The sequence below is a fragment of the Pantherophis guttatus genome, chromosome 1 (assembly GCF_059756535.1).
Source record: "Pantherophis guttatus breed Tessera chromosome 1, ASM5975653v1, whole genome shotgun sequence".
NCBI classification, from domain to species: Eukaryota; Metazoa; Chordata; class Lepidosauria; order Squamata; family Colubridae; genus Pantherophis; species Pantherophis guttatus.
In genome coordinates, this window is record NC_142063.1 from 121,298,888 (window position 1) to 121,309,390 (window position 10,503).

General features: G+C 38.6%; 1 long non-coding RNA gene across 1 annotated transcript; it reads right to left on the reverse strand.

Annotated features, from left to right (window-relative positions):
• Nucleotides 1-237: 237 nt before the first annotated feature.
• LOC117674607 (uncharacterized) lies at nucleotides 238-10,121 on the reverse strand. Its single transcript, XR_004593904.3, has 3 exons — nucleotides 9,998-10,121; nucleotides 3,476-3,653; nucleotides 238-373 (listed from the first exon to the last, which is right to left on the reverse strand). It is a non-coding gene; the product is annotated as an uncharacterized LOC117674607 (long non-coding RNA).
• Nucleotides 10,122-10,503: the final 382 nt, after the last annotated feature.

Below are 10,503 nucleotides of genomic sequence, written 5' to 3' on the forward strand. Positions count from 1 at the left end.
TTCTCTTTACGGAAAACTTTTATTTTCTTGGAAATTGGAAACATTTGGTTAAGTGAATGTAAAAGATAGAAGCAGAACAATAGAATAAAAATTATTACTTAAAAGCTCTTTAGATAAATTCAGAAGTTTCCTCTTTGGTGAATGTATATTTTCTAGTTCTAAAGTGCTTCCATCAAGCATTAGTAAAATCCAGGGTATTAAACATTTCTGAAATAGATTTTAAAGAATTACCTTTATGTGTTTAGTCACAATCTCTGTTCTCTTCAAAAAGTGAGAAGAATCCGATTGCCTGCATAATATGGCCTTGACCAGGTCATAAGCTTGAACAGCAAGCCATAACTGAGGCACCACAACTACCAGAAATAATGACTTTCTGGAAGACAAAGTAATAAGCAATAAACCTTGTAAGTGGATGTCCTACATAAAGAGAAATGTGGTCGCTAAATTGTGTGTATTCTTGCATCAAAGACCTTTATACCATAATGAAATTATAAGCCACAGTTGAGCAGTCATGGAAAACAAACTTACCCTTCATTCTAGAGTATCAGCCACATGAATGCCCACATGAACTAAAGTTCCTTTTTTGTAGATAGTTCAAGGGGAAGAGGGTGGAAAGTCCCATTACCTTCTCTCCCTTTCCATCCTTTGTATTAGCTGAACTGTAATCACAAATGCATTCAAGAACCAAGAAAACCCACACAACTATTCTAACAGGACAATTCAGAAGCGCCAAGAGTCGCATTGAGTGTTCCCAGGCTCCAAGTGCACCTGTTGATTCAAAAGTAATATGGTTTTGGAGTCACTCTAATTTAGTCCAAAGTTAAGAAATATAACTGTTTTTGCTTCCATTCTATATGCCTTAAACAAGCCTGACAGAAAGGCAGCTATTATTCATCTATAAATGGTTCTGGAATATTAACTCCCAGCATCCTTTTACTCCCTTTAATTCCGCTGCTCAATCTTGGCTCTTTCTAATGTTCTCTTTCTTTCTTTCCAAGTTCTCTCTCTACTCCCTCACAATGATCTATATTTCAGAGCAATCAGTGCATAACAGTTCCAGCGAAATAAAATGAACACACCTGACAATGTCTCATAATTCATCAGAGGCACAATCTGAAACCCCACAGATGCTTTATGGCCCTTGGATACCACCTCCAGAAACTTCTCAAAGTTGTTATCAAATTATAATTTTTAATGTGACAGAATGAAAAGTTATTAAATACAAGACTGAAGAACAATAATCACATTAGCTATGTTTAATTGTAAATCACTTTAAATATAACTGAGCTCAAATGTCATTTTTGTCTTGATTCTAGCATTGCTTTGAACCTGGCTGCTGGCATATTACCCAAAGATCAAATGTAGTATCTAACCCACTTTTATTTATTTATCAGATTTTTATACCACCCTTCTCCCAAAGGGACTCAGGGCGGTGTACAGCCAAGATAAAAACCAGTAATATAAAAGTTAAAAACAATTTAAAATTATTAGATAGTTTGGCCAATCATCTAAAATACAATAACCCATTAAAATAATATTTTAGGCGAGCCCTGCTTGATGGAATAATAGCATTTTAAGGGCGTGGCGGAAGGTATGGAGGCTGGAAATCCGACGAATCTCCTGGGGCAGCTCGTTCCAGAGGGCAGGTGCTCCCACAGAGAAGGCTCTCCCACTGGGGGTCGCCAGTTGACACTGTCTAACCAACGGTGGTTGGTTTAGCTGTTGCACACATTCAGTGCTGGAATTCAGCATTCTACTTTCATGGATAAAATGTCTTCTATCAGTGGAGCTAAAGCAGAGATGCTCAATTAGTTCTATAGGCCTTCAAGAACTATTCCATTTTGAAGCTGATGGATTAGGGAAACTGTACTAGATTTGACATGCAGATAGCAGATGTTGCAGGAATAAATGTGAAGTGACTTCCTCTGAGATTTCTAAGAATTAAACCTGGTGCCGCATCTTTCCTTCCTTGTGTCACTTCACATGTATCCATGCAATGTCTGCTATCTTCATTTTAAATAAAACATGCGTCTAAGTCACTGCACTTTTCTATCAGCTTTCATTCATTTGAAAGATTATTTTTCATTTGTTTTCAAAGAAATTCTTAACAGAAGAGTGTGAGTCTATGATTCCTTTTACATGTTACTAGGTGGCCAGATCCCTTCACGGATCAACAAAAGTGCGTATAGTCAAGGCTATGGTTTTCCCAGTTGCAATGTATGGTTGTGAAAGTTGGACCATAAGGAAGGCTGAGTGCCAAAGAATTGAGGCCTTTGAACTATGGTGCTGGAGAAGACTCCTGCAAGTCCCTTGGACTGCAAGGCAATCAAACCAGTCAGTCCTAGAGAAGATCAACACTGACTGCTCTTTAGAAGTCCAGGTCCTGAAGATGAAACTCAAATACTTAATTAAGCCACCTAATGAGAAGGAAGGACTCACTGAAGATGAGCCTAATGCTGGGAACGAGTGAGGGCAAAAAAAGAATGGGATGACAGAGAACGAGGTGGCTGGATGGAGTCACTGAAGCAGTAGGTGTGAGCTTAAATGGACTCCAGAGGATGGTAGAGAACAGGAAGGCCTGGAGGAACATTGTCCATGGGGTTGCGATGGGTCAGACATGACTGCAACTAACAACAACAACAAAGGTAGCCAGAGTAGGGCTACAACATCTGCACTGCAACAATCCAGGCAATTACTAGAGGACAGGACAGCAAAAATTGCTGTGTTATTGCAATGCGTTATCGCTTAACGCATTGTAAGCCGCCCTGAGTCTCCGGAGAAGGGCAGCATATAAATCAAATTTTTTTTTAAAAAAACATAAGAACTCTAATCACAACCACCAAGTGGTGCTCTGCATTCTGCAACCCCCATCTGATAGCCTTCGGCCAATGTTTCTTCAACTTTATTTCCTCTCAGGACCCCTTCCCACTTTTACATGGAGGACCCCCCAAAAGAGCTTTTTTTTTTTAATTTGATTTATATGCCGCCCTTCTCCGAAGACTCAGGGTGGCTTACAATGTGCTCAGCAATAGCCTTCATCCTTTTGTATATTTATACAAAGTCAGCTTATTGCCCCCACAAACTGGGTCCTCATTTCACCTACCTTAGAAAGGATGGAAGGCTGAGTCAACCTTGAGCCTTGGCGAGATTCGAACCCTGCAGTAATTGCAGGCAGCTGGTCTTAATAACCAGCTTAATAACAGGGTGCCTTAAACTCCTGTACTACCAAGGTTTGTGTGAGTTGTATTTAGCAATATTTACCATATTAAAAATTAAAATTGACACATCTTCTGCCGCTACAGCTTTCCACAATTGTTTGATGGAGTTTTAATATTTTATTGTTTTTCAACAATGCAATGGCAAATAATTTTGATTTCGCAGATCACTGGGTGGGTTTGGGGAGTCCCAGGCATACTAGGACCACACTTTAGGAAACACTGCCTTAAACCCTAAAGGTTTGGGTGAATGTCCTTACAATGTAAAATTGTTTCTCTATCCACAATTAGTCTCCTGCTTTCCCATGATCCAATTAAATCTCGAGAGAGGACAAAAGCATAAATGCATTTGAAATCAATCAGTGAGTAAGCAGTCCAACCAGAGAAACCCTTCCACTGGACTTTTCAGATTCAGAAGTGTGGTAGAAAATAGGCAACCTGCAGAGTTATGGAAAGATGTGCAATAAAGGGGAGAAAAAAACATCAGTCATAGAATCATCTACCATCTTGAACTTTACAGTCAACCTGCAAACAATGCTATGTTAAATCTAAAAGAAATTCTGAAGTATTCTGATAATATGGTCTATATATTTAAAACATGTCTTTTGCAGAGTAATAAAACGTTTAAGAACTTTCAGGGAAAGTTTCAGCAAAGCATTTTCCTCTGTACAAACACAAATCTTAAGTACTAATATTATGGCCAATGGGATATATTTAAAACTACTGACAACAATGTAGAAAGAATTCAGAGTTTTCTGCTTTATTTTTAACATCTTTGCTTTTCATCATCACTGCCAGGCCATTGTCAAATAAATAAAATACAGCACCCAACATACCAACACTGATAGGGGCAAGCCATTAATATATAAATAGAGAGCATAAGCACTCCCTTCTCACACGGATGATGTTACCCACTTTGGTAATGAAACATCTGCAAGAAAACAACCAAGCTCAGAGAGCATCAAGGACCACAATTTGCACATTGATTTCATGATGTCATTGAGGCTTTCAACTGTAGATCTTTGCATCCAAAGTTCTTGAACTCAGATGACAAGCACTACAGTATTTGTTTGTGTGTATGTATAAAGACATATTGAAATCGTAATTCAGATCATAAATTGTTGGTGGCTAAGATCAGAGCCAAATTATGCAGGATCAAAAACGCAATGCTGACAAAGAAATTTAACGTCACCAAAAGCCCTTCTACATATGCAGCTAAGGTGAAAAATAGGTTTGAATTGCTGGATGCTGCTGAGAAGATTTCCAGTGAACTGTGGCAAGAAATTCAATTGACCATCATTGAAATAGCAGTCGAACACATACCATACAAGAAGCCAGAGGAAAAATCCAAGTGACTCAGATGAAACCATCAGAACAGCCAAGTGAAGAAAAAGAGCCAAAGCAGTGGTAAGTGAGAGGAACCAAGGACTTTCAAAGAGCAACAATGGAAGACAATTTACTGGAAGTAGCATTGTAAGCAGCCAGAGGAGGACTGCAGGAAAGGCCACATCAGGAATGCACTTGTGCAAGTCAAAATGATTCGAATAACACTTATTGCTCATGAAAGCATCATCAAAATAAGCAAGGGAAAGAAGTGTCTGACCAACAAGGTATCAAGAACAGATGGCAAGAATTTACAGAACAGCTGTTTTGCCCATAATAAAGAGGCCCAGGCTCCCAAGGAAGATCTGGAAAGGGAAGCAGAAATAGAACCAGCCATCCTTCAGGAAGACGTCATATGGGCAATGAGCCGACTGCCAAACAACAAGGCCCCAGGTGCTAATACCATCCCCACAGAGTTGCTAAGGCCTGTACCACCCACAACCATCACAGCCTTTTGCCAGAAAGTTTGGGGAACAAACACAAGGCCATGGGATTGTAAATGGTGAGGGTTCATTCCATTGCCAAAAAAGGATTGCTCCAATTACCGCAGTATTGCCCTCAACCCTCACACTAGCAAGATTCTCCTTAAGATCATACAACATCTGGTGCTGACCCTGAAAGGGGAGTTACCAGATGTTCAAGTTGACTTCTGAAGGGGTCGTAGTATTCACAACCACATAGCAGATCAATGCTGAATCATGGAAAGGTCCCAAGAATATCAAAAGAATGTCTACATCTGTTTATTGACTACAATAAAGCCTTCAATTGTGTTGATAATTGTGGAGATCCCACAAAGATCTACACCAACTTGACATCTGGTCTTGTTGGTGTAGTAACTATATACAAACCAAGAAGACACTATACAAACACCATATGGAAAGAGGAGTGTGACAAGATTGCATTATTTCACTTTTCTTATTCAATCTGTATGCCGAAGCATGAGGAAACTGGAATTTGAAGACTCAAAAATTGGAGTAAAGTTTGGAGAAAGGAACGTTAATGATCTTTGTTAAGATGATCACACAATTCTCCTCTCAGAAACCAAAGAAAGCCTGAAACATTTCATCAAAATAATTAAAGAGAGAAAGTCTTCATCAACATCATAAAGACCATGGCCACTGCATGATCCTGACCACTGCAAGGAATAGAATTTTAATAATAACAATAACAAGTGAAAATATCCAATGTGTGCAAGAATTCCCTTTTCTAGGATTGCACATTGATCAAAGTAATGAATTGCTTTGAATTTATTGCAGCCCAGCAATAAAGCATTAAATCACATTGGATTCATTATTTAATTGACACTGTATGCTTATCCGTTTGCTAGATGCTCAGGTTGTCTTTAAAAATGTGATTGGCCACTACGGCCATAAGAATATTTCAGTAGCAACTGTATCACAAGACAGAAGACATCGGAGAGGGGAATAAGGAAATGGTGCTACCAATTTATTTTATGTTCTCTCCTCTTCTTTTTCAACTCTAGAACCTGTAGCATCGAGTGCAAAAGACCTGAGATTGCTTAATGGTCTTTGCTCCATGTTCAGAGTTTGGGGGCAAAGACGACAACTATGGGTCATCTAGAAATTTGTTTTTGAGATTTTGGGAGCACAAAAATGATAGCAAACAATAGTCTCCCAAAATTGTCCTCAATACCATCATTTTTTAATTAAGCTTGGAGAAGAATTGTAGACTTCTGGTGGCCAAAATAATAAGTATAATTGCAACTGTCATACTGTGGCTTTTACTCTTGGACAAATTAAGAAAGATTACACCAAAGTAAATAAAGGGGGCAATGGAATCAGGGGGATAGATAAAACTGGAGCAAGATAATAGCAGGCGCCTTTCAGTGCCTGACTAATTTTTCTCTCTAGAGCAGAGTTTCTCATTTTGGCACACTTTGCAGCCCATAAAACTTAGCGTGCTGATTAAAAACACAACCATAGAAGCAACACAACTAAGGATGCATAAAAGAGAGAATTAATGGCAGTTTGTGAATTTCATCTAAAATGAATGTAGAGGTGATGCTGAGGAATTCCTTATGCAAATGTACTTTGCTTCAATATTATTTCAGTTGTGGCTAATAAAAGAAGAAGCAGTTACTGTACAAGCTTTATTTGCTATTTCCATTAAACCCAGGAGCTCATGTTTTTAATTTCATCTTCTTGGGAAGTTATAGGACTGGGGCAGTGATGGGATTCAAATCTTTTTACTACCTGTTCTGTGGGCATGGCTTGGTGGGCGTGGCATGGCATGGCATGGCTTGGTGGGTGTGGCATGGCTCGGTGGGTGTGGCAGGGGAAGGATACTGTAAAATCTCCATTCCCATCCCACTCCAGGGGAAGGTTACTGCAAAATCCCCATTTCCTCCCGATCAGCTGGGACTTGGGAGGCAGAGAATAGATGGGGTGGGGCCAGTCAGAGGTGATATTTACCGGTTTTCCGAACTACTCAAAATTTCTGCTACCAGTTCTCCAGAACTAGTCAGAACCTGCTGAATACCACCTCTGGACTGGGGATCTGGAAGCCAACCTTCCCAATGCCTACCCTTGTCATATGGAATAGCCTCCACCCCATTACCTTTTCAAAAATAAAAAGTGTGGGGGGGTTTTAAGGTGAACCTCTTTTCTGGGCCTTTGAAAGATGGTGATGATTTTATATGAAGGCTTTTTTAATGCAGGCTTTTTATGTGTGCTTTCATATATTATGTTTTAAACAAGTTTTAGATATGTTTATGATTTTGTGATGATAATATTGTAAGCCAGTTAGAATATATGACTGGGCTGGCAAACTGAAGAAATAATACATAGGTTATTGGGGAGAAATCCTTTTTTAAGAAATATTTTTTAAGAGTTCTGAGTTCCTTAGATCAAATGTCTAAGGCAGAAATAAAATTAAACAACCGGCTCATATTTTCAAACACATTATCCTGAGAAATAGCATTAGAATGCCTTCTTTGATTATCTTGGTTGATTTTCGATCATGGGCTTGAAACTTACACCACTACATACAAGGTTATTAGAAAAACTTGAGCATACGAATTACTCCTCTTTAGAGAAACTAAGTTAAATCAGGTCTGGTTTTGCACAAATCAATACTTGCATAAAAAGTCATCAGGATACCCCAGAACTGGTGAGGAATTTGAAAAAAACACCCCAGAAAAAGCACATGGCAAATTACTTTCTTACTGTTGCCAAGAAGACATTGAAAATTTTTATATCTTTCAAGGATATATCTAAGAATTGTCTACACGGCTATGTAGTTATTCTAGGAGTCAAAATTCTGCAGATAGACCCCAAACTGAAAAAATGCTGGCCTTCAAAATTACTTGGAAAGCAGAGCCAGGAGGAGATAAAAATTCCAAATAATGGAGCATACACAGGACTAATCTTCTTGGCTTCTTTAAGAGAACAGGCTCTGTGAGAAATCTTTAACTATTTTTTTGCTGGTATTTTTATAAAAAATGGTGTCCAGCAACTAGTATTGCCTTTTCTTCTCTGCATTGCATTTACATATAGTGCACTTTCTAAGCCCTTCTTTAAGGCAAAATAATATATATAATCTGGAATAAATGAACTCTTTATTCAAAGAGAAAAAGTGACTTGAAATTTGAAAATAAGAATAATTCCCTATATCAACTTAAAGAAAGCAATGCTAGGATTTCATAGATGGATAAGCAACGCTATTTTAAAATGTAGCTGGAGATCAAAAGTTATGTCAATATCAAAATGAAGAACCACAAGACATAACAACAAGAAACAAGGATTTCTGATGAAGTTTTTCTTTTACAATTGCCCGTGCCACTAGACTATCTGAAAACACATGTATATAGCTCAGTTAGAAAAATATAATTAAATTACCTTATATTTAAAAAACCACACTCCCAAGCTTTTTTTAAAAAAAAACAAAACAAAAACATGAGTGGTAGCAACTTGATTTTTAAAATCCCCTTCTTCTGCTGCTTTTTAGAAATGGGGATATAATTCTTGAATGCCTCACATCAACCCAGACAGTGGTGAAATCCAATTTTTTTTTACTACCGGTTCTGTGGGTGTGGCTTGGTGGATGTGGTGTGGCTTGGTGAGCTTGGCAGACGAAGGATACTGCAAAATTTCCATTCCCACCCCACTCCAGGGGAAGGATACTGCAAAATCCCCATTCCCTCCCCACTCCTGGGGGAAGGATATTGCAAAATCTCCATTCCCACCCTACTCTGGGGCCAGCCAGAGGTGGTATTTGCTGGTTCTCCGAACTACTCAAAATTTCCGCTACCGGTTCTCCAGAACCTGTCAGAACCTGCTGGATTTCACCCCTGAACCCAGACCCTTTAACTGTTAGTTAAAGAGATAGATTTAGGTGCCAGCCATTGTAACAGTGTGCAAAAACAAAACAAAACGAAGTGACTTGGTGCAATAAATCAATCCTTAGATATAATGAATCTTAGGTAGCCTGTCAAGGCTAATACCAGTGGCAACACTTAAGGAAAATATTGGGAGTGAGAAGGACTGAATTATATTCTAAGAAAGTGAATTGTGCCTTGTACTTTGAGTTCCATCAGACTGTATTTCATGCTGACAACCCAGTTCTAAGTAGATGTTCTCTTAGAAATAATGCTAATTTCAGCAAGATTTCTACTTACGTAAGTATGCTTAGGATTGCATAAAATTGAAGTTCTACTGATCTATAGGATTCTCTAAGTCAGGGGTGTCAAACTGGCGGCCCGCAGGCCAGATGCGTCACACACAGGACACCCCTCCAGCTCCGCGAAAGAGAAAAACATCGCAAAACATCACGTGATGGCAACATGATGCTGCGAGTTTGACACCTGTGCTCTAATACTAATAAAATGTATGCCTCTCTCCCCAAATAGGATTTTTATATTTTTATGCAGTACATATATAAAAAATATAGAAAAAAAGCTACATGACAAAACAATAAGCAACTGCAACCAGGTGGTGATCCCTGCTCTCTGGAATGACATTCTCACAGATATTCATGCTGCAGCCATCTTAATGACTTTCCATAAACTGTACATGCCATAAACTGATTGACCTGGGGCCAGTCACTCTCTCTCAGCCTGAAACACCTCGCAGAGTTGTGATTGCAGGGAAAATAGGAGGAGGAAGGTGTGCTGAATACTTTTCATTGCCTTGAGTGATTTGTAAAAATAATAAAGGCAGGAATAAATGAATGAATGAATGAATGAATGAATGAATGAATGAATGAATGAATTCCTGCATCAAACCTAATGACCTAAAAATGACAGAAAATGAAAATGTTGATGAAAAGCTTTGGGGGGGGGAATCAGGAGAAATTAATCCTCTGATGCATAAGAGCTCATTGCTTTAATAAAAGCTTGAACTCCATAACTTGTGAATATAGGAAAAAGCTACATGGCTTACCTAGCCACGTAGAAGAACTCAATGAACATGGTTAAGGAGGCCGAGATATTTCTTGGAAGTTTTACTCCCAATGTATTCTTCCACAGATTTGTGAACATCTGGAAAAAGGTAGTTACTAAACAAAGATGCAGCCCTGGTTTTGGCACAAGCTGGGTCTCCTGAGAATCAAACATTGCCATGATCAGGATTTCATACTGAATTAAATATGGATACATCCCCACTGTTTCTGCAGTCAGAAAACATCTGTTTCAAAGCAACTCCTGTCTCCAAAACTGTCATGCAAGCAACTGAAAAGAAAAAAAAAGACAAGAAACAAAAAGCTCCCAGAACACCCTACCTTGGAAATTTAACTGGAGCAAATAAGGAAAAACTAAAGGAAGAAACGTGTGAGAATTAGGTTCGTTTTTTTCTAATGGAACTTATTAAATTTGCAAATGTCTTCATAAATAAGTTGGAAAGAATTTGAGGGAAAAAATCAAATTGGGAGAATGAGAAATTACCAGATT